General features: G+C 47.9%; 1 pseudogene across 1 annotated transcript in view; it reads left to right on the forward strand.

Moving 5' to 3' along the window:
* LOC309621908 overlaps nucleotides 1–25,122 on the forward strand; it is a 97,423-nt pseudogene that overhangs the window by 49,251 nt on the left and 23,050 nt on the right. The window contains exons 13-14 of the transcript in view: nucleotides 128–266; nucleotides 480–626. The product of the transcript in view is annotated as an uncharacterized misc_RNA (transcript). The remainder of the gene's footprint in view (nucleotides 1–127; nucleotides 267–479; nucleotides 627–25,122) is intronic.

Raw genomic sequence — 25,122 nt, forward strand, 5'->3', positions numbered from 1 at the left:
GGCCAATACTCCCTCTAGTGGCAGGGGACTCAGACAGGGCTGCTTTGAGGCCCCAAGCTCTGGGCTCTGGGGAAGGGGCACGGAGCGGCCAGGGGGCCGGGCAGGAGCCTCTCCGCGTGTGTCCCAGGGACCCACCTGCCTGCGACCTTCGGCCACCTGGCAGGAAGCTATGACGCCCAGTCCTATGGCTACCTGTGCAGCGAGGTGTACTCCGCGGACACGGTCCACACACTCGTTTCAAGCAGGAGGGCGTCCTGAGTGGCAAGGTGAGAGGCCGGCCTGCCGTGCAGACCAACACGGAGGTCCTTGGCCTGGGCCTAGATGCTTGTGCCGCCCGCCTGGGCCTGCCAGGCTCTGAGGGCCCTGCCCAGAACCCCCTGCTCCCCTGCCCTTTGTTGAGTCACAGCAGAGGTGGCCACACCCACACCCTCCGTGAAGGGGGTGCTCCACCCTCCTGCAGCCCCGCCCCCTCTCCTCAGGTTGCCATGGACTACAGAAGCTGCATTCTGAGGCCAGGGGGCTCCGAGGATGCCAAGGGCATGGTGAAGCTCTTCCTGGGTTGTGACCCCATGCAGGACGCCTTCCTCCTGAGCAAAGGGCTGCAGGTTGAGGGCTGCAAGCCGCCGGCCTGCTGACGGCACGGGGTTTTGCCCCCCCAGGCGGGCCGGGTGCCTTAGCGCCCCGTCGGGGCGGGGGAGGGGCCGTGTGTCCTCCCAGCCCCCGAGTCCCCGGCGGCCGGCCTAGGCCAAAAGTCTCCACCTGGAAGTGTCTGGAAAGCCTGGCATCAAGGCTCCCCCTTGTTGCACTAATGCAATCCCTTCCTGGGGAGCTTTCCTGGTAACAAAACGGTTCTTTGAAAACGCAGCCATTAATAAAAAAGACTCTACTCCTGGTCTCTGCCTGCCGTCCCTTCCACCACAGGAGTGGCATGGGGGCCGTCACACTGGGGGGAGTTCTGACCTTGGTCGGGGATCAGCCCTGGGGCCGTGGTGACGCGTCTGGGTCACTGGGAGACGGCTGAGCTGTGGGGTGAGTTCAGACGGGGATGGTGCCCCGCACCCTGACCGGGCAGGCTCTCCAGTGAGGGGGTGTCAGTTTCCTGCCGGCCTCTCGCCCGTCACTGTTTGGCATCTCGGGGGCTGTGACTGGCTGGAGCTGGTTCTGGCGGTGGGCACAGCTGCGGGAAGCCCGGCTGTGGCTGTCCCTGTCCCCGTGTCCTGTCCTCCTGCTCACGGCCGGCCGGCTGGCTCCCTCTGGTCATCGGCAGCTGCTGAAGTCTGGACCACAGCAAGGGGCCGCCTTCCTGGGTCCTAGCAATTCTTCCCAAAGGCCTTAGGGATGTGTTTTGGTGGCAGTAGGAATTCAGAGAGGGTGCTGCACCACTGGAGCGGTAGGGTGGCTCTGGACCGTCCCGTGTGTCCTTCCCTGGCCTTTGAGCTCCTTGGGAGCCCTGCCTCCACAAAGGACGCCAGGCAGCGGAACGAGGGCGCGGGCGGCACCCCGACCTTCTCCCCGTGGCCCAGGCGGGCAGGCCGTGCCACGCTCTGTCCTCCCCTCAGCCTGCCCGCCCGTTCTGTTGTTATTTTACCGAAGAGGACACAGACATTCAGAGAGGCTAGGGTCCATGCCTGAGGTCTCATATCCAGTAAGTGTCAGAGCCGGGGTTTGAACCCAGACAGCCTGTCCCGGAGACCGCGCCCTTACCTCTACACAAACCACCTCCTGGTTCCCTTTATTAGCACAAGACTCATTTCCCTGACAAGCCCAGGCCCCATAAAGGCAACCCTGCCTCCCCCACGTGACCAGCCCTTGCCAACTACTCACCCCAGTGGCAGAGGGACGAGCCACACAGGGGACCCGCCCATCTTGGCCATGGGGACACAGACACCCACTCACACCCAGAAGGACCTCCTCTTTACCTTAGGCCACACGCCCATGCCGAAGGAGCTGCTGTCTGCCAGCTGGTGCAGGTACAGTTCTGTCCTGGAAACAGAGAAGGGACCAGAAGTAAGGGAGGACCCACCCACACCAGTGGCCTGGCAGGGCAGGTGGGCATCATGGCACGGGGCTCCACAGAGTGCCCCAGGTGGCCCCGGGGTCTGCCTCAGGCCCTGGCCCTGCCTCCCGAATATTCCTCACTTGCTGCCCTCAATGGGCCCTTCTTAAGTGAAGGCCTTCCAGAAGCTTCCTTACTCCTCAGTTACCCTGCTCTGAAAACTGGGAGTTTCCTCCCTAATCTGCCCTCTCTCCAAAGGGTAAGGTGCCCCTCTGGCCTTAGCCAGGAGGCTCAGGACAGGTTGGGCCTGCCCTTCAGACGGGGGTGGAAGGCAGGAGACAAATGATGGGGGACGCAGAGGCAAATTGAAAATTATCACCCCTCGCCTGGGGTGAGCACTCCCTGGAGCTTCACTAGATAGAACCTTACTCATTCGTTCAACAGATGAGGAAACCAAGGCTCAGAGACAGGGAGCCACATGTCCAAGAATTCCCAGGAGTCAGCGAGGGGCAGAGATGACTCCCTGGGCCACCTCCCCCAGAAGGCCCTCCCAGATGAGTCTTGTGGCTTCTCTGCTGTTCCACCTGGTGCCTCCTCGCCCTGAGCTACCTCAGGTGCACCCAAGGCTCTCACAGAGTTTAGGAGCTTCTGGAAGATTTGGGGTCTGCTGTTCCTTGCCCACCTCCCACGCTGCTGTCAGAACCTGTACCAAAATGTCACCGTCACAGCAGACATCCACCACCACCCCCCAGCGTGTATAAAGAGCCATATGTGAATTATCTCACTTAATCCTGTAAGGTCAGCAGTCAAGGTACTATTTCCACTTTACAGAGGAAGAAACGGAGGTTCAGAGCAGGTGACACCTGGCCAGGTTCACCCAGCCCAGGAGCAGTACCAGGCAGCAAGAATCAGAGGCCAGATTCCTAACCACTGGGCTCCACTGCCTCTCACCTCTGGGCAGAGGCAGGGCTGGGGCCCTGGAGAGCGGAGGCCCTTTGTCTCACTGCCCTCGGCTGTCCCTGCTCAGCCCAGTCGCTCACCTGAGAGCCAGGTCCAATCCGGATAGCATCTGGGAGAAAACCTCGAAATTGCCTTCCCCTTCCAGCTGCCGGGCCACGTGGCTCTTCTCCAACAGCATCGTCTGCCAGGGGAGAGGACAGGCGCCGGTCAGCACGAGGCCCCGCTAGGCTGCCCGCACACCCCCACCAACCCCCAGGCCCACTCTTCGAGGCAGCACCTCAGGCCCCAACTTGGCTGGACGCCTCCAAATCAAAACGTGCCAGGCCTTTGTCTCACTGATTCAGAGTCCACGCAGGCAATCAACGAATGCAACGGGCTCATTCCGATGAAGGAATCCAAGGGTACTAACAATTAACCCAGAGCCGCCCTCCAACACACTCTTATGCAACCGAAGCCCTTAATAACTTGACCCACATGGTGATGCACGGTAGACTTTCAGGGCCGGGACAGAAAGGGATTTATCGTGCACCAGCGAGTCTGGGTATTCTCCTAGCTCCGCATACAAACAACCCTTCTAATAACCTAATCCTGTTTTCTGTTCAAACAGAATGTTGGCGGGGGCGTGGGGGGGGGGAAGGGGAGGAGCCAGGTGATTTCAGAGAGAGGAACAAACAGGCCATGTGCCTGTCACACACGGGCTGCCGCAGAAGGCCAGCGAGCGCCTGTTTAATTTCAGCTTACGCTTTTAAGACCCAGCTAATGAGCGGCTGAATTATGTATCTACTCATGAATATTTCATCCCTGTGATACTCCGAGGCACAGACGAGCTGGCCTGCTCCGGGAGGAGATGTCTGGGCACTGAGTGAGGTGGGGAGGAGCTGGCCTTGGCCTGGGGAGCGATGACCATTTAGACACATTCCAGGGTCCCAGCTGGAGGCGTGGGCCCTGCTGAGTGGGGCTGAGGCTACTGCAGCCCTAAAGAGCCCCCTCTCCCTCCCACCCAGAGGCCTCACCTGGAGCTGGGCGGCCGTGACTCGGCCTGTGGCGTTCAAGTCCAGTGACATCACCATGGAGCACCGGGTGGCACGGCGGCTGTGGCCGGTGAACACGGAGCCAAAGGCCCGGAGGACAGTGAAGGTGGCTCGAATCTTCTCCACTGGTGGGGCACAGACAGGGCATCACCCGTGGCCCGGGTGCTGCCACCCCCACCTCTCACAGGACCCCATTCTGGCCCCAGGCCCCAGCAGGGGCCCCTCCACTCCCCCAACTCAGCTCTAAGCCACACCTCTTCCGCTGCTGGGCTGGCCCTGTGCTGCAAGCAGGGGCGCGGGGTGAGCAAGAGTGAGCCCAGAAGGGGAGATACACACACCTAGGATTGGTACGATCTGAGTGACAAGGGCTGCCCTAGGGCCTCCTGGGCCTGGTGGAGTCTAGGAGGAGGGCAGAGCATTAACATTCTTGGACCTGCTCTCGGGGAACGCCCATCACAGCCAGCTCAAAAAGCCCAGCAGTCCCAAGCTTTTTAACATAACTATTTAACAAGCACCCACTATGTGCTAGGCACCTGGATACAGCCTAGCCTGACTTCCACTCCCCCAACACACACTTTCAGCAGATCTACATTCTGGGAGGGCCTCTCCTTGCTGTATCCCCAGCTCCTCACAGGGCTCTAACCTGGGCCAGGTGCAGAACAGGTGATCAATAAAGCATTGGAATAAGCCCAGTGGAGAAGCAGGATAGTACAATGGTTAAACAAGCTTGAATATGGCCTCTCCCCGTTGTTAGTCACCTGATTTGGAGCGAATAAATTAACCCCCCTGTGCCTCAGATACCCCATCTATAAGATGGGGGTAATAATAGTACTTACTTACCTCATGTGGTTGCCACAAAGACTAAAAGCTTTAATAATGTAAAGTGCTCAGAACATGCTCCAAATGTGGTGGTGTTAGTATTGTTTGTTATTATTAGAAAAGCAATACTGCCTGGGCCATATATTCTCAGCAGGGGGAATACTGCCCCCAAGAGGGCAGAAACTGATTCTTGAGGATGGGGGCAGTTTTCCTTTCTTATGTATAGAATAGAGCACAGATACACACACACACACACACACACACGTCTGTGTGTGTCTGTATATATATACACACATACACACACACTGCATAAACAAATATATGGTGAATCTATGGCATTAACTTTTCATGGTGGGAGACGATTAGGAGAAAGAACAACTAAAAAGGCTCCTCAGAGGGGCAACAATACATTGAGAACACTGGCCCAGGGGTAACAGCTCTGGAGCCAAACTGTCTGTGTTTGAATCTCGGTGCTAGGATGTATGAGCTGTGTGGCCTTGGGCAAGCTGGTTAACCTCCCTGCGTTTTAATGGCCTCATCTATAAAATTCAAATAATAATAATGTCTACCTTATAGGGATGTTTTAAATAATAAATAAGTTAACCTGCTTGGAATAGAGCCTGGCGCGTAAGTCCTCAGCAAGCATTTACCACGATCCCCATCAATATTGTAATTATTATCACCAACTGACACTATTTTTTATTGAAGTATAGTTGATTTACAATGTTGAAACTCTTTCTTTAATGCCCAGCTCAAACATCATTTCCTCAAGGAAGCCCCCCGGCCCCTTCTCTGTGCTCCCTCCGCCTCTCCCCTCCCCAGCTCGGCCAGCAAGCGGTGCAGAGCACTGGAGTCTGGCACAGATGAGCAGCTGAGTCTCCCTTCCGGCTGTCAGTGCCTCCTTGTCTTTGTTTTTACTTATCGGGTCCTCTGCACAGTCCAGTGGGCTGTGCGCTGCACAAGGACACCACACCTAAGGGCACAGCATTTATATCAGATAGCCATAGGCCTGTATACTTATTAGGATGATGGCCCAGAACGTGGTGGTCAAGTGTTTGGTTCTAACAATGTCAATGCGTGACGACGGTTCCACATGTGGCAGTGAGTGTCTTAGGCAAGGAGTACCTGTTTCTAATTCACACAAAAGTACCCAACAGACTAGGGGTGGCCCTGCCCAGAAGCCAGCACAGGGTCTGCACACAGGTGCTCAGTGAACGCTAGCTGAGCAGATATAAGAAAGAGCCGCCCAGCACCCCCTCTGACTCTCCCTTCCCTTCCCCCACGCCACCGCCCCCACCACGTCCCAGCTGCACGTCACCTGGAGACCACTGTACCTGAGACCCTGCCATCCACACTGCCTGCCATCCCCACCAGGTGCTCCAGGACCTGCTCGCAGCAGGTGGTCTTGCCAGCACCGCTCTGGCCCAGGGCCACGATGCTCTGGTCCCTCTGCTGGCTCAGCAGAGCCCAGTACGCCCGCTGGGCCAGGGAGCCAACGTGGGCGGGTAGGCCATCCCAGCAGCTCCTGGGCACCTGCAGGAAGAGCGCCGGCATCAGCCTTCCCACCCGGCCGGGGCCCAGGGAGCACTCCACAATGCTCCAACCCGGCCTCAAGCCCAGATCCACGTCCATGCCTCCCATCCTACTCCAGCCTTGTCAGAGACGTCGTGCATTTTTCTGGGGAGAGCCCAGCCTGGAGATCTAGTCCTGCCACTGGCTCGCTGTGAGTCCTTGGGCAGCCTTGGACCCTGCTCTGAGCCTGGCCTCTTCTTCAGCCAATGAGAGGCTTGAACTAAAGCTGCATTAGCTCATGGGGCTCATCTCACTTGCTACACAAAGGACTGGATCGTACCTGTCTGAAATGAAGCAGGTGGATAAAATGGCTCAATTGATGAGTGACGTCTGCCATGGAAACAGAATGGGGCATGGGGGAATTGGCGGTACGTGTGCTATGTATTTGCTATAACAGATTTAGATACCGGAAGCCCCTTTGACTTCATTCATTCATCCATCCATACATTCATTCACTCAGTAAAAAAAAAAAAAAATTCATTGAGTGTCTACTACATAGCAGGCACTAACCCAGGCACTGGGGGCACAACACTACTCAAGGCGAATAAAGGAAATCTCTGCCAACCGTGAGGAGATATCATTATACAACTATTAAGATGGCTAAAAAACCGGTTTTTAATTTTTTTTGACACACTACCAAGTTCTGGTTAAGATGCAGAGCAAGTGGAATTCTCCCACAATGCTACACAATACAGCCACTCTGGAGAACAGCTTGGCAGCCTCTTTTACAGTGATACGTACACTCGTCATACAACTGAGCAACCCCACTCCTAGGTATTTACCCAAGAGAAATGGACATTTGTGTTCACCAAAAAACCCTCTGTCACTGGTTATATTGAGTAGGTATTCAAAATCATCAACAACCTAGAAACAACCCAAATGTCCCTCAACTAAAGAACTAAGATAACCAACCACCCTGGTTTTAGCACTGAAAGTCCCATGTCCCAGAAAAACCATTCCCTCCCACGGAAACCAGGACAACTGGTCCCCCTCTGAACAGATAAACAAAGCTGTGCAATAAAATACAATAGAATAAAAGAACTAACGGCTCACAGCTGCAACAATATGGGTGAATCTCAAATGCGCTGTGCATTGTGATAAGTGGAAGAAGCCGATTCCAAAGGTTACACGCAGTACAATCCCATTTATATGACTTTTCAGAAAAGGCACAACTAGGGAAAAGGGACAAAAGAACAGATTAGTGGCTGCCCAGGGCGGGACATGGGGGAGGGGATGACCACAAGGGTATGGAGAACTTTTGGGGGTGATGGGAACTGTCCTGTAATTGATGGCAGAGACAGTTTCACAACTATACGTGTTTGTCAAAAACTTACAGAAGTGAACACTAAAAAGGGTGACATTAACTGTATGTAAATTATACCTTAATAAACCTGACTTAAGACAAAAAAAGCCCTGCCTGTAGAGCTTGCTTTCCTTTGGGAGAAGACAGATGATAAAAAACCAACTAATTAAATTATACTCAACGGGAGTCATTTGAAAGCCATGAGCTTGGATGAGATCACCAAGGAAGTGGGCGTTTAAAGAGGGAGACAGAAGAGGTGTAGGGATGGGGCACCCAGACTTGGAGAGATCAGGGACCAGCAAAGGAGGCTGAGAGGGAGGGCCAGCGGGACAGAAGGAAAACCAGGAGAGCGGAATTCCTGAGCTGCGGAAGGGAGTGATGGCAGGAGGAGGGAAGGACCAGCCCCTGAAGTGCTGCTGAGGGTCAAGTCAGAGGAGGCCGGAGAATTGTCCACTGGGCTTGGCAGCATGGAGGTCACTGTGACCTTGACAAATGTCTGCTTAGCGTGGTTTTCAGGGAGAACGGAAGAGGGCGGTGGAGGTAGTGAGGGCAGTAGAAAGGCACCAAAGGGAGCAGGGAAACGGGCCTGGCTGGAGGAGGACCTTGGAAGCCCAGGATGCTAAGCGGGTGACAAGTGGGCTAGCATCCACCCTCCCAGTGGCTTGGCAGGACCAGGGGCACAAACTCCGGTGTGGCGGCCCTCCCCCTCCCCGAACCCCCAGCCTGGGGCTAAGGAGCACCCCCAGTGCACTGTTGGCCTTTCCTACCCCGAGGCCCCCAGGAACAGCAATGAGTCCCCATCCTGACACAAATCAAAAGGCTCACAGACCTACTAGAGAATGGACCTGAGGATATGGGGAGGGGGAAGGGTAAGATGTGACAAAGTGAGACAGTGGCATGGACATATATACACTATCAAACGTCAAACAGAGAGCTAGTGGGAAGCAGCCGCAGAGCACAGGGAGATCAGCTTGGTGCTTTGTGACCACCTAGAGGGGTGGGATAGGGAGGGTGGGAGGGAGGGAGATGCAAGAGGGAAGAGATATGGGAACATACGTATATGTATAACTGATTCACTTTGTTACACAGCAGAAACTAACACACCATTGTAAAGCAAGTATACTCCAATAAAGATGTTAAAATAAATAAATAAATAAAAAAGGCTCAGCAGGACCCCAAACCTGGCAAAGTAGGACAAGCCGCCACACTGGCTGGACACAGCCTAAGGGAACGCAGCGGGCAGGGGGTCCTGAGGTCCGAGCCTCGGAGCCACCTGCCGCTTTGGAAACATAAAGTTCAAGGGCCAGGCTATCCCAATCGTCAGCCTTCTCAGGCCTGCAGGGGAACAGGGAGGATTCTGCAGACCCAGGCCCCACAGTCACACACAGGTACCCCCTGCATGCTTGCACACGGGCATGCTCAAGGGCACACGCACCCAACAGCTGCAGAGGCCTCTGCACACAGGTGTGCCCATCTACACCCCACGCAGTCACAGCACACTCACCCCAAAAGAGGCCTGCACCCCCAGGCACGCACCCAGCTCCCAGCCACCCGGCAAGCCCAGACCCCCAGTGAGAGAGGCCCCCAGCCCTGCCTGGAGCCCTCCTAGCCCATCTTCAAGGAGGCCTCAGTCCCAGCCTCACCGCAGGTCTCTGCTCCCACCTGGTGGCCATTTGAGGAACCAGAGGGGACTCAGCCAAAGACAGAAGGAAGCTGTGGGTGTGGGAGGCAGCGTGACTTGAGGGGGACCCACGCCCACCGCAGGGTTACAGGGGCTTAGGGGGATCACGGGACTCAAGTTCCTCCTACCAGGTTGGGTCCCAATCCCCGCACTTTTAGGCTCTTTGACCCAGGCCGTGTAGCAGACGCCGCAATCGAGGACAGTCACGGTCGAGAGAACTGGGCTTGCGGAGAGACCTGTGACAAACACCCCTCCCAGGGGCCCCTAAGGAACCAGAGCAGGCTCTCGGGGCCTTGGGCTGCAGTAACAGAAGCACAGCCTGCCTGGCAACGGAGGGGAGAGTGCAGCGTCGCCCTTCCAGGCTAATGAGAACCTACTGTATAGCACAGGGAACTCTACTCAATGCTCTGTGGTGACCTAAATGGGAAGGAAATCCAAAAAAGAGGGGATATATGTATATGTATAGCTGATTCACTTTGCTGTACAGCAGAACTACGCTCAAATAAAATTAATTTTTTAAAAAAGGTGCCTTTTGTTATGTTAATGAGGTGACTTTTGGAAAGCCAAATATATATGAGATGACCAAATATATATATATATATATAATATTTTTTTTTCCTTTCTAGATTACCAGTTTATTATAAAAAGATCTAACTCAGGAACAGCCATATGGAAGAGACGCACAGGGCAAGGTATGGGGAAAGGGGTGCAAAGCTTCCATGCTGTCCCACCTGGCACCTCCCTGGGTACACCAATCCAGAAGCTCTCCAAACTCCATTCTTTTTTTTTTTTTTTTTTTTAATAATTTTGAAGAACGTTTTTTTAAAATTATTTATTTATTTATTTATTTTAGTTGTGTTGGGTCTTCGTTTCTGTGCAAGGGCTTTCTCTAGTTGTGGCAAGCGGGGGCCACTCTTCATCGCGATGCGCGGGTCTCTCACCATCGCGGCCTCTCTTGTTGCGGAGCACAGGCTCCAGACGCGCAGGCTCAGCAGTTGTGGCTCACGGGCCCACTTGCTCCGTGTCATGTGGGATCTTCCCAGACCAGGGCTCGAGCCCGCGTCCCCTGCATTGGCAGGCAGACTCTCAACCACTGCGCCACCAGGGAAGCCCCAAACTCCATTCTTTTAATTTCACTGAAGCTTCGTTATGTAGACAGGATTAACTGATTCAACCTCAAGCCCCTCTCCCCTTCAAGGGGGTGGGGGGGAGGGTGGAAGAGACTGAAAGTTCCAATCCTCTAATTCTGGTTGGTTCCCCTGGCAACCAGCCCCTTCCTTAGGGGCTTTCCAAAAGTCACCTCATTAACACAAACTCAGGTGTGGTTGAAAGGGTTTTGTTATGAATATCAAAAGACACTCCTATCTGGAAATTCCACGGGGTTTAGAAGTTTTGTGCCAGGAATGAGGGACAAAGACCAAATATATATTTTATTATACCTACTGCCTAATACTAAATCTTACTGCTAATAAGGTAAGTACAATTAAAACGATAGTGAAATACCATTTTCACCTATCAAATTGGCCACATGGAAAAGTTTGATATTACTCTGTGTTGGTGAGGATACTGGGGAACAGGCAATCTCATACACTGCTAGTGCAAGTATGAAGGGCAGCATCTGCTGAAATTTTCAATGCATATTTCCTTTAATCCAGCAAGTCCACTTTTGTGGGCAATTCAGAACCCTCTCTAGAATAAGGGTCAGCAAATTTTTTTTTTCCAAAAAGGGCGAAAATGTAAATATTTTAAGGTTTGGGCCACGTGGGAGATGGCCAAATATATATTTTTGGTCTGAATGACCAAATATGTATTTTTCTTCATAAATCACAATATTGCACCCAGCTCAATAAAAATCTCCAAATGCTTTGCACATCAGCTGGCTTTGACAAGTCTTCACCTCTCCCCCCACCCCCTTCCTCTCTCCCTAAATCATGCTCTGAGTGTTTCTTGAAGAAATAGAAAAATCTTGGCTCCTCCAGCACATTGCCTCTCCACTCTCCATATTTGTGGTTGCCTCACTGACCCAGGTTGGCCACACGTCCCTTGCCAGCCACCTTACAGCCTGGTGAGATCCTGGACCTCCCAGATGGGCCTCCTGGCCTAGGGATGACCAGTAATATTTCTCTCAAATGCTAGCATCTACTGATCTGTAGTTGGGGACTGCCTGGAGTGTTGTATTGAGAAGGATCCTGAGCTATGGCTGAACTAGCAAGAAAGTGTGTGGTGATTGACTAGCAGTGTCTGCCATGGGCGCAGGAATGGTTCGGAGTGGTGCCTGTGCCAAGTATTTGCCATTTCCAGCCTGGGGCTTCCCCTGCCACAGTGAGGCAAGAGGCTGGTCAGTCTTTTGCTGGGAGGCTCCCCTGACTGCTCCATCACAGGGCTGTCTTTCTACCCCTGCTCCCTTGCTACCTGGAGTTTTGCTGTCTAATACGGCAGCCACTAGCCACATGGGGCTATTTCAATTTAAATGAATTAAAATTAAATTAAAACCTCAGGGGCTTCCCTGGTGGCACAGTGGTTAAGAATCCGCCTGTCAATGCAGGGGACACGGGTTTAAGCCCTGGTCCGGGAAGATCCCACATGCCTCGGAGCAACTAAGCCCGTGCACTACAACTACTGAGCCTGCGCTCTAGAGCCGGTGAGCCACAACTACTGAAGCCCACGCACCACAACTACTGAAGCCCGCGTGCTACAGCCCGTGCTCTGCAACAAGAGAAGCTACCACAGTGAGAAGCCCTCACACCACAACGAAGAGCAGCCCCCGCTCGCCGCAACTAGAGAAAACCCGTGCACAGCAACGAAGACTCAACGCAGCCAAAAATAAATAAATAAATAATTTAAAAAACACACACGTAAGATGATTTTTTTTAAAAAAGATCTGTATGTAGAACACTGAGCACCTAAGGGCTCGATTATGGGCTGTTATCATTCAAACGGGACTGATACAGAACTTTTCAAAGCTTCTGCTTCTGAGGTTTACACGTGCTGCTATGCCTAAGCCGGAAACTGATCATCACCATCTTTACATCACTTTGTGAAGTCATAACAATGGTGTTATGCATCTAGGGTTTTACAGGCAGTCCCAATTTCACATATTTAACACATTCTCCTGCCAAGAACCAAATACTTTATTTCAAAAATAAAATTACACTTCAGAACATAATATGGTAACCAGAGCCGAACCTAAGCTCCCACAATAACAACCAGAAAACTGGACAAAGTATATGAAGTAACTGTTTTCAGACACAGAAGGGGCTAGAGTCCCTGAAAGAAGGGAAGCAAGCTAGGAGGACCCCAGGCTGCGTCAGCTCTTCGCCTGGAGGCACTTTCTGAAATGTGGTGCTGGGAGGGGGACCCAAGCAGACCATGGTGGTCCTGCCGAGGCAAAGGCACCAGGAGTTCACGGAAGACGAGGTGCCTGGAAACACCAGAAAAATAAATGAAATGAAGAGCTATATAGCTATTATAAGCCAGTGGTGATGACAACTTACTAGGATATACTCAATCCAAAAGAAGACTGGAGAAGAAAAAAGCAACAAGGAAACAAATAATACATACGAGATTTAAATCCAACTAAACTGGTAATTATTCAAGTGTAAATGGTCTAAATAGTCTAATTACAAGGCAGAGGTCAGAGAACAGACATACCATGCAAACACCAATATCAAGAAAGCTCGAGTGATTATAACAATATTAGACAAAGTAGACGTCAGAACAAATATATTATTACCAGGACAGACTTCTCATCATGATAAAAGTGGTAGATTCATCAAGATGACATAACAATCATAATGTGTGTGTACTGGGAATTCCCTGGCGGTAAGTGGTTAGGGGTCCATGCTTCCACTGCAGGGGGCACAGGTTCAATCTCTGGTCGGGGGACTAAGATCCCGCAAGCTGCATGGTACGACCAAAAAACAAAAAAATACCGTGTGTACCTATCACAGGAGATGCAACAATGCCTCTCCTAGGCACTTACCAAAGAGAAATGACAGCATTTGTTCACAACAAGACTTGATGAAAAATATCCATAGCAGCTTTACTCATAATTTCCCTGAACTGGAAACAACCCGATGTCCATGAAAAGTGAAGTGTGTTAATAAGTCCATACATTGGAATACTATTCAGCAATAAAAGAAACAAAAACCCCAACACAAGCAACATGATAATGAACCTCAAGGAAGAACATGGTGCTGAGGCAAAGGGGCCAGACCCAAAAGAGTGCATAGGATTTGATTCTATTGATAGGATGTTCTAGAAAAGGCAAATATAATCTATTGTGACTGGAAGCAGAAGCAGATCAGTGTTTGCCTGGGGCTGGGTGGGATGAGCTATTTAGAAACGGGCCCAGAGTGTACTTTTTAAAGTGATGGAAATGGTCCATATATGGATCGTGGTAACAGGTACGCGGGTGCACACTTTTGTCAAAACTCAAACTCTATACTTAAATTGGATGTATTTTATTGTGAGTGTTTTATACCTCAATAAAATTGCTTTTTAAAAGAACAAAAGCATACAGCATATTTATCAGTAAACAAAGAAAAATTAAGTAACAACTGGATCCTTAGACATGTGGTATCTCACGAGAAGGAAATCAGGCATATTCTGAAAGAGATAAGCTAAAAAGTAACACTAGAAGAAAAGGGCCCAAATCAATGTTCCCAATAAGCTATCCTATTTCAAGTTCTCTTCCATCACCAATTCTGAACCCACTTCTTGGTTTAAAAGTAGAAGCCACAAAACAAACCTAATTTCAATCTTCTGAAATAGTCATAGATTATATGGTAAGCAAATGAATTCTGAAAGAGCAAACTTTGAAGACAATGAATTAAAAAATAAAATCAAAGCAGTGAAATATTTCCAGTAAGGAAAAAAAAAAAAGATTTCTTTGGAGAGTAAGTGCCTCTTACAAGGGAAGAAAGAATATGTGCTTCTTGAAGAAGCTGTCCTAGTTGCTCTCACTGTGTTCTACTGTTATAAACAGTCTCTTTGAGGGACTAAAGCAATTCTCTCTGCCCCCACCTCCATCCACACTTTGCTGGGATTTCTCTTGGAAACCACCAAATCACAAGAATCTTCTCTGTTCATCAGTGAGCAGAGTTGGGACAAAGCTCTGAACTCTAAGGCTGACCTAAAAGCATCACGCAGAACACAGAGCGGGTGTGACAATACTCTTCAGCAGACGGCCCACTGTGCAAAGCAAGCAAGTCACCTTAATTCCGAGATGCATGAACACAGTCATCGCCCTACACCCTCAGGCTCTTGCCTGAGCCTTTCTTTCACCTTCTGACCCCAGCTGAACCCAAGCACATGGTACCCTGCAAGCCCCTGTGCCTCCCACCCGCTTTTGTACCACAGCACAATTCACTGCAAATCTATCCTCCCATCTTCAGATGACTTCTCACCACCTCCACTGCTGGCCGCTGGTCCCAAAGCCGGGATCATCTCTTGCTGAGCGCTGCAGCATCTCCTGCTTCTTGCTTCCACAGCACCGAGACGATGCTGCATGAGCACTTGAGTCAGGGTGTGCCGCCCCAGTGCTCAAACTTTCCTGTGCCCCATCCCAGGACCAGTAAAAGTGGAGATCCTCGTGATTGCCTAAAAAGCCTCGCCAACCACCCCCCACCTGTCTCGCGGTCCCTCGCACTCAGCCCCTTGGCTGCAGCCACCTTGCTCTTCCTCCACCACGTGGTTCCAGTCTTAGGGTCTCTGCCCTGCTGAGCCCTCTGCCTGGACCCACTTCCCCCCAGTACACAGGGGCTCAGCCCTCACACCTCCCCAGGACGCTGTTCAACCGTCCCTTTATAAGTGGTGCCTTCTCCAAACACCCTTTTGAAACTGCCGCACATACCGGCAAGCCCTGCCCCCCTCTGGCCTCTACAATTCTCCACAACATTTACTACTGTGCGGACAGTGTGTATTCGTTGGTCTGTCTCCCGCCCCCCCCCCCAACCCCCCGGTAGAATGTTAGCTCCAGGGACTTCCCTGGTGGTCCAGTGGCTAAGTGCAGGGGGGCCCGGGTTCGATCCCTGGTCAGGGCACTAGATCCCACATGCCACAACTAAGAGTTCGCATGCTGCAACTAAAAGATCCCACGTGCCACAACTAAGACCCAGCGCAGCCAAATAAATAATTAAATAAATATATTAAACAAAGAATGTCAGCTCCATAGGGGCACCCATAGCAGTACTACTCACGGATGCATGGTACACAGTGAAAGTCACTGAACGAATGACGGAATTTTTAGTAGATTTCAAACAAAGCCCGAGAACCACCTCATAGCATATCTCTACATTTCCTGGTCTTGACTTTGACTAGAAGTAGGAATACTAAAATAAATCAAAAATAATGTATAAAACCCTCAGAAAAGGTATCTCCCAAAGAGCTAAAACCAGGGGATATTAATGACAGTGCACTGCCACCTGGAATTTCAGGCGTTTGGGGCTCCTAAAGTCCTAAACCCGCCCAATCATCCCTCTACTGTCAGTTCAAAAAGCTGACGGTCAACTTTTCCAGTAGAGGTGATGTTTCCTGGGTCCTTAGAACTCTCTAGGAATATATATTAAGACCCCAGCTTTGCTAATATTGCTAGAGCATGTAGCATTTTCCCTTAATTATGTGGACCCAGGCAACGAGACAGCTACAAAGTTGAGTCAGTTGCAGATGTTGGCTGATTGGCTAGACTTTCCTTTTGGCTAAGAGTGGTTTCCCCACACTTGCCGTGGGATCTAAACTCATGGCGCTGAAACATCACCAGTAGCCCCTTCCAAGAATTTCGGAGACTTCTGGGCAGTAGTAAACACTCCTTACAGCTGTCTGATACTGGCATGCCAGAGGTCTGTGGGTTTCACATCCATCCTTTTGCAGAGTGAGCTGGTGGCAGGTGGAAAGTCCTCTGTGGCCTGACGCTGTTCTAGTCTCCCCTATGTGCTGTTTTGTTTAATAAGACATTTCCAGTGGAGCACTTAATATATATTAGATTCTCAATGTCTCATTCAACAAAGCACATAAAGCAGAGACCTGTGCACTGCCCCCAAATTCTGGATTTTAGTATCATGATATATTAACTAGGAATTGTATAGTTTATATGCTTTTTTAAAAAACAAACTCCAGCACTACTTACAATAGCCAAGACATGGAAGCAGCCTAAATGTCCGTCCACAGATGAATGGATAAAGATGATGTGGTATATATCAATATATACACAATGGTATATTATGCAGCCATAAAAAAGAATGAAATAATGCCATTTGCAGCAACATGGACGGACCTAGAGATGATCATACTAAGTGAAGTGAGTCAGACAGAGAAAGACAAATATTACATGGTATCACTTATACATGGAATCTAAAAAAAATGATACAAATGAACTGATTTACAAAACAGAAATAGACTCACAGACATAGAAAACAAACTTATGGCTACCGAAGGAGAAACGTGGGGAGGGATAAATTAGGAGTTTGGGATTAACAGATACACACCATTATATATAAAATAGATAAACACAAGGACCTACTGTATGGCACAGGGAACTACATTCAGTATCTTGTAATAACCTATAATGGAAAAGAATCTGAAAAACAATACATATATGTATAGCTGAATCACTTTGCTGTACACCTGAAACTAACACAACATTCTATCAACTATACTTCAATTAAAAAAAAACCCAGGGCTTCCCTGGTGGCGCAGTGGTTGAGAATCTGCCTGCCAATGCAGGGGACACGGGTTCGAGCCCTGGTCTGGGAAGATCCCACATGCCGCGGAGCAACTAGGCCCGTGAGCCACAACTACTGAGCCTGCGCGTCTGGAGCCTGTGCTCCGCAACGAAAGGCCACGATAGTGAGGCCCACGCACCGCGATGAAGAGTGGCCCCCACTTGCCGCAGCTAGAGGAAGCCCTCGCACAGAAACGAAGACCCAACACAGCCAAAACTAAATAAATAAATAAATAAATAAATAAATAATTTAAAAAAAAGAACTTTGTAAGGTAGCAATTTCTGTCTTTCCAATGTATCCTTTTTATAATGAAACATACATTTTTTTTTCAAAGTCCATGGCAAGTATATTTCTTATGCCTTAGCCCCAAACGCCAAATATAATTTATGCATTCTTTCAACCCGAATGTTCTTTGAAAGCATGCTAAATATGTTTGAGACCAACGTTAATAAATATTTAAGAAATTAAAGTGAAAAGTAAAAATCGAAAAGAAAAGGCACCAGTCTGGAAAGAAAGGAGTACATTTGTTTTTATTCAGAGACAGGATCTTACATGTAGAAAATCCTGAAGAACTCACACACATACACACATACACAAATCTACTAGAACTAATAAATTAGTTCAGCAAGATTGTAGGATACAAGATCACCATACAAAATCCAATTCTATTTCCATGTACTAGCAATGAACAACCAAAAATGAAATTAAAGAAACAATTTCATCCATAATAGCATCAAAAACATTAAAATATTTGTGAATAAATTTAAGAAGACACATAAGACTGAAAACTACAAAGCACTGCTGAGAGAAATTAGGGACGACGTAAACAACTGTAGAGACATTTCATTCATGGATTGGAAGACTTAATGTTGTTAAAATGACAGTTGTCTCCAAATCTATACATTCAACAAAATCCCTACCAAAATCGGAGTAGGCTTTTTTTTGAGGGGGGGCAGAAATTGAAAAACTGATGCTAAAATTCATATGGAAATGCAAAGGATCCAGAAGAGCCAAACACAAGTTTGAAAAAAAAAAGAAAGAAAAGAATAAAGTGAGAAGATTTTTATTTCCTGATTTCAAAACTTACTATAAAGCTACAGTAATCAAGACACTGTGGGACCAGCATAAGGACAGACATATACATCCACAGAACAAAACTAAGAGTCCAGAAATAAGTCCTTAAGTTTATGGTCAATCAATTTTCAACAAAGGTGCCAAGACAATCCAACGGGGGAAGAAAACGTTTTTATCTTCAAACAAAAAAACAAACATTTTTCAGACAACTAGATAGCCACATGCAAAAAAAGATGAATTTAGACTCTTACCTCACGTTATACATAACAACTCAAAAATCAAACAAAGACCTAAGAGCTAAAATGCTAAAACACTTCTAGAAGAAAAAGAGAAAAAAATCTTTGGGGAATTCAGTTAGGCAAAAAGTTCTTAGATAAGACACTAAAATTCATTCCAAAAAGTTGTAAACTGGACTTCAAAATTAAAACCTTCTGTACTTCAAAAGTCACTATGAAGAAAATGAAAAAGAAGCCACTGACTGGGAGGAAGTATTTGTGAATTATACACATGATAAATAACATAAATAAAGACAATCAATTTTTTAAATGGGCATAAGATTTAAATAGATATTTCACCAAAGAAGATATAAGAATGGCTAATCACCACAAACATGTCCAATATCACTAACTGTTAGGGAAATGCAAATCAAGACCCCAATGAAGCACCACTTCACACCCACTAGGAAGGCTAGAATCAAAGACAACAGCAAGTGTTGATGAGGCTATGGCAAACCCGGAACTCTCATAAAATGATGGTGAGAATGTAAATGTAGTATAATTTAGAAAGCAACTAGTGATTCCTTAGAAAGTTAAACATGAATTCACCATACAGCCCAGCAATTCCACTCCTAGTTACATACCCAGGAGAAATGAAAACATACATCCACACTTGTACGTGAATGTGAACACAGCAGCATCGTTTGTAATAGACCAAAAGTGGGAATAATTCAAATGTCCATCAACTGGCGAAGGGATAAACAAAATGTGGTCTATCCACGTAATGGAATATTATTCAGCAACAAAAGGGAACGAGAGACCGGAACACACAACGTGGATCAACCTCCAAAACCTGGTGTTAAATGAAAGAAGCCATGTGCAAAAGACAAACAGTCTACAACCTGTAAGATTCCACTCATATGAAATGTTCAGAAAAGGAAAATTACTATAGAGACAGAAAGCAGATTATTGGTTGCCTGGGGATGGGAGCAGGAAGTGACTACAAGTGGGCACAGGGGGTCTCTTTGACACATGGAAATGTTTTAAAATTAGACTGTGGTGCTGGCTGCACAACTCAGAGTTTACTAAAACTCATCAAATTTACACTCATAGTGAGTGAATTTTATAACATGTAATATCATGCCTCGATAAAGCTGTTTTTCAAAGAGTAAAAGTTGCAAAATTTTGTTTTGACCAAAACCATGTTTCAAAGACACCAATTCTCACACGAATTCAAAAAGATCAATATTCAGACTCTGGATTAAGCTCTGAAGTCAGTGTGAGAAAATGAAATGTCTTCCATGGCAATAATGATGTGACGTCATAGTACTTTAACCATGATGTTCTTTATATATGAGAGTAACATTTGCATACTTTATGAATTAAGCATCTATTTTGGAGTCTCCTTATAATCGGAAACATCCTTCTCTAACAGGAGAGGGTATGCAGTCAGAGAAGTGAGTAGATTGTCAACAGACAGATGGAATTTATCAAATGTTATGTGCCCCACTTGCATATGATGAAATTATTTCAGTATATCACAGAAGAAAATGGTAGCAAAACATCTTAACCATACAAATTGATTTTAACCGACAAATTGATTTTACTGTCTATTTGATAACCAGTATCCCTTTAAAACCATTCTTTCAATGAGCCAAACCCAGGACACTTGTCAATCTCTAAATGAGTAAGTTTTACTGACAGCAAATTAGGAATCCACTTCATTGATGTCCGTTAAGACGTATGGTTTCTATGTAAGGATGAGGAAGATAAAGGCAGCTGTCATTTACTTAACCTTTTTTATTCTGGAAACCGGCAATTAAAAACAAAGAAGTTAAGCATTGATCCTGCTCTATTAGTCTTCTATTGCTGTGTAACAAATATCCACAAACTCAGTGACTTAAAAACACCACTAATAAATACCTCCCAGTTCTGGAGGTCAGAAGTCCTGGCTGGCTCTGCTGGGTTTTCTGCCTAGGGGCTCACAAAGCCAGAATCAAGGTGCTGGCAACCTGGGTTCTTATCTAGAGGCTCCAGGGAGGAATCTGCTCCCAAACTCATTCATGCTGTTGGCAGAATGCAGTTCCGAGGGCTGTAGGACTGAGGTCCCCGTTCCCTTGCTGCCTGCCAAGGAGGAGGGGTCACCCTCAGCTCCTCGACACACTCACAATCCTTCTCATGGGGCCCCCTCCACCTGCAAAGTTGCCAAGGGTGCGTCCCACCTTTCTCCTGCTTCAATCTCTCTGACTTCTGCTGCCGGCCTGAGGACATTCTCTGCTTTTAAAGGGCTGGTGTGAGCAAATTCAACCCACCCAGAACACAACCTTAATTATATCTGCAAAATCTCTTTCAGCGGGTTACCCCTGGGAGTAACCCCTGGAGGCTTTTAAAAGTCACGGGAGACGTCGCAGAAATCTGCCAACCGCACCTGACTGTCTTTACAGGCAAATATATAGCGCAAGTGGATGAGTAAAAAGCAGTCAACGTGGAAGGAATGGCATGATTAGCAAACTCACTGCTTCCTAACTTCCTAATAAAATAATCGATTTATGCAGAGATCGTCAGTGAAAATGAAACGAATGGCAGATGACAGCTGAATGAGGAGCCGGAGAGCTGAGCGCACCTGAGCCCACTTTAGAGAAGTGACGGACGGCAGAGCGGCCCCTACGTGTCATGTGCCTCTTGCTACAAAGTCCGAACCTAACACGCTAATCCAGCTGTTGGAGCTGGCTTTCAGCTCATAGGAAATTTAGGAAGCAGAAGTGCAATTTAAATGACACCACGAAAAAGCAAACAGAGAAATCCAGAATGTGGAACACTCTACAGCCGGCCCAGTTTCTTCAATACGTCAATTACCTGGGGGTGGGGGTGGGGTGGGGGGCTGTTCTGGATTAATGGGATGTTATTACCAATTACAATACAAGAACAATATTTGGATCCTGATTCAAAAAACACAAGAGTAAAAGGACATTTTAAAGTTAATCAGAAAAACCTGAATATGGACTCAGTATTAAAGTAAGAATCATCATTTTCATTGGTTGGCATAAAGGTCTTAAGGTTGTATGAGAAAACATTCAGGTTTTTTAGAGACGCACATAGGGCTGAAATGCTACGAGGGGTTTGCTAATTGCTTTAAAATATTCCGGCAACCACAAGAAGAGGGGATGGACAAAGCAGGTACACAAAATGTTGAAACATACCGAATCTGGCTGATGTATATGCATGGGGGCTCATTGTTCTGGTCCACTTTTACCCCGGACTAAACATTTTTATAATAAACGATTTCATTTAAGAGATTTCATTCATTGAGCATCTGCTGAGAATCAATCACTGTGCTCAGGGCTTCGCATCCACTTCCTGCTGGATCCTCACTACGGCCTTATGAAGCAGGTACCATTTGTATCCCCACTTTTATAGCTAAGAATATGAAACGACGACCAGTGTGGGGTGTAGCCGACAGGCCTGCCAATTGCCCGCCACCCCAGCGAAGCCTCAGAGGCCAAGGAAATGAAAGATTTCTACATTTTTTGGTTTCACAAAGCAGTCTGACAAGTCGCCTGCAGCCCGCGTTGGAGGGCGATCCCCCAAACCATGCGCCAACCGCAGCACAGGGGATGCTGGAAGGTTCGGAAGGAGACAAAAGGCGGAGACAGGTAGAGGGTGAAAGAGAAACAGAGGGACCACAGAAAAGCAACAAGGTGGAAACACAGGGAGACAGTCACGGAAAGGGGTGGAGGGAAGAGATGGGGAGACAGTGGGGAAGAGGGATGTGCTTGAAGGGGGATGTCACAGACCTAGAGTCAGACAAAGCTACTGCAACCTTGGTCCACCTTCCACTCTGCCCCACCCCTCACACCAACCAGAAAACGGGAACGCCTCGGAGCAAAGGAGGGACCAGACACGTTCAGTATAGAGCTCTGTCCACGTGTAGTTACAGATCCCTGTCAGGCACGGTTACCTTGTCCTCTCTCCCCATCCCCCAGCCCCCATCCCGTGACCTTCTCCCCAGACAGCTCACCAGCTCCAAGCTCAGAGCCAGGAGGAAGGGAAGGAGGAGTTATTTATTTATCTAAACCATGTTTCAGTTTTTTAACGGCCTAACTGAGATAAAAGTCACAGACCCTCAGTGCCCAGCAAAGCTGTTCTCAGCGGGGAAAGTCTGTGAGGCTGAAGTTAATAGCACGAGGGCCACGTTAATGCCACTAGGGGGTTCAGATCAGAGGCTCCTGGAGGCGGCTTCAGGTGACGGTTTAATCACAACGGAAAAAACGGGTCTGGGGTTTGCAACGTGTGACTGGGGGGGTGGGGGGAGTGGGGATGGCAGAAAGGGGTTACAGGAGGGAGCGTGGGGAGCAGAAAACACAAAGGAAGACAGAATCCTCAAACAGAATCCTCAATGCCTTTCAGAGACTGGAACTAGACCTGCAGAGGAGGGCAGCCCTGTCACACCGACCCCCCACCCCGCCCCGGGCATGTTAATAACACGGAACCACTTGCTCAAATTACACGTTAAAAAACACCTTCTTGGCCTTCCCTGGTGGCACAGTGGTTACGAATCCGCCTGCCAACGCAGGGGACACGGGTTCGAGCCCTGGTCCCGGAAGATCCCACATGCCGCGGAGCAACTAAGCCTGTGCGCCACAACTACTGAGACTGCGCTCTAGAGCCCGCGAGCCACAACTACTGAGCCCGCGTGCCACAACTACTGAAGCCCGCGCACCCTAGAGCCCGTGCTCCACAATAAGAGAAGCCACCACAATGAGAGGCCTGCGCACTGTAACAAAGAGTAGCCCCCGCTCACCGCAACTAGAGGAAGCCAGTGCGCAGCAATGAAGACCCAACACAGCCAAAAATAAAATAAAATAAAAAACAAAATAAATTAAATTTAAAAAAAAAACTGTAAATGACGCCTGCCCTCAAAAAATGCCCTGGGGTAGGGCATAGGCAAGGAAATTCAACACATGACAAATTTTTCAAGAACTCAATATGAAGAGGGAAGGTGTAGTCACTCTTTAAAAAAAAAAGGAAAAGAAAAAAAAGGACATGCCTAAAGTTCACTATAAGGAATTCTTAGCCATATGCAAATCCAACGTCCAAAAAGGTTTCAGCTCACACCAGTCAAATGACCATCAGCAAAAAGTCTACAAACTATAAATGCTGAAGGGCTTGTAGAGAACTGTGTACCTTCTAGCTGCTGGTGGGATGTAAAGTGGTAACAGCACTAACACAAACTGAATGGAGCTGCTTTAAAAGGTAAAAATTCAGCTACCATATGATGCGGCAGGGCACCTTTTGGGCCTATAACCTAAGGCCACCAGAATCGGAAAGACAGAGGCAGGCAAATGTGCACTGCAGCAATATTGAAATAGCCAAGATATGGAAGCAAAAAAAAGGTCCATAAACAGATGAATGGACAAAGAAGAAGTGGTATATAGACAGAATGGAATATAAGTCACGAAAAAAAATAAAAGAATGGCATATGCAGCACCACACATGAGCCTAGAGATAATCACACAACGTGAAGTAAATCAGAATGCGAAAGACAAATGCCTTTTGATATCACTTATGTTATCTGAAAATTCATAAAAATGAACATATTTCCACAGAGAAAGGCAATCTCAGATTGAGAAGACAAACTTATGGTTAAGCCAAAGAAAAGGTGTGAGGAATGGATAAATTAGGATATTGGGGTTAACACACATATACTAATACGTATAAAATATATAATCCCCAAAGACCTATGGAATACCAAGAGTGGTCTACTCAACACTCTGTAATAACCTACATGGAAAAGAACCCAAAGATCAATAGATATATGTATATGTGTAAATGAACAAGATTCTGTACACCTAGAAAAAAAGACATTTTTCAATCAAGTTTGCTCTGATAAAAACTACAACTTAAAGACACAGACAAGAATTAAGGAGGCTAAAACTTATGGGGGTTTGTCCTGGCACATTCCACTCTAATCTGCAACCTAAAAGCACAACTTGCAGCAAGGTTCTGTTTCCCTAGCAAGCAGAGTTGGCAACGTAGAAGTCTTCCCACCCTAAGGCCGTTTCCTCAAACAGCAGCTCAAATCTACTGCTAATGGTCACTAATAGTCACAAGGACTGCAGGGCTGTAAATGACTCATGCCCTCAAAAAATATCCTGGGGCAGGGAATGGCCAAAAAATCCAAACGCGGCAAATTTTTCAAGAAGGCAATTAGAAGTTGTAAGTTTAGCTCAATCTTAAAAAAAAATGAAAAGGACATTGATAAACGCAAAACATCAGGAATTGTCAGACGCATGGAAACCCAATCTACACAAAGGTATCACCTCACACCAGTCAGAATGACCATCAGCAAAAAGTCAACAAACAATAGATGTTGAAGAAGTTGTGGAGAACAGCATAACCTCTCGGTCTAAGTGGGATGTAAACTGGTAACAGCCAATAATAGGAACAGAATGGCAGTGTGTTTAAAGGTAAAAAGTGAGTCACCATATGATCTGGAAGGCCCACTATTGGGCCTGTCACCTGTGAAAGCCAGAATCCAAAAGACACGGGATGGAAAATCGTGTATTGCAGCAGTATTTACAATAGGCAAGACATGGAAGCAAACAAAATGCCCATCAACAGATAAATGGACAAAGAAGAAGTGGTATACGTACCGAATGGAATAGTAGCCTCGGGAAAAAAATGAACAATGCCGTTTACAGGACTACAGATGAGCCTAGAAATAATCATATTAGGTTAAGTCAGTCAAAA

This window comes from Balaenoptera borealis, assembly GCF_965194805.1.
Source record: "Balaenoptera borealis genome assembly, contig: HAP1_SCAFFOLD_1162, whole genome shotgun sequence".
NCBI lineage: Eukaryota > Metazoa > Chordata > Mammalia > Artiodactyla > Balaenopteridae > Balaenoptera > Balaenoptera borealis.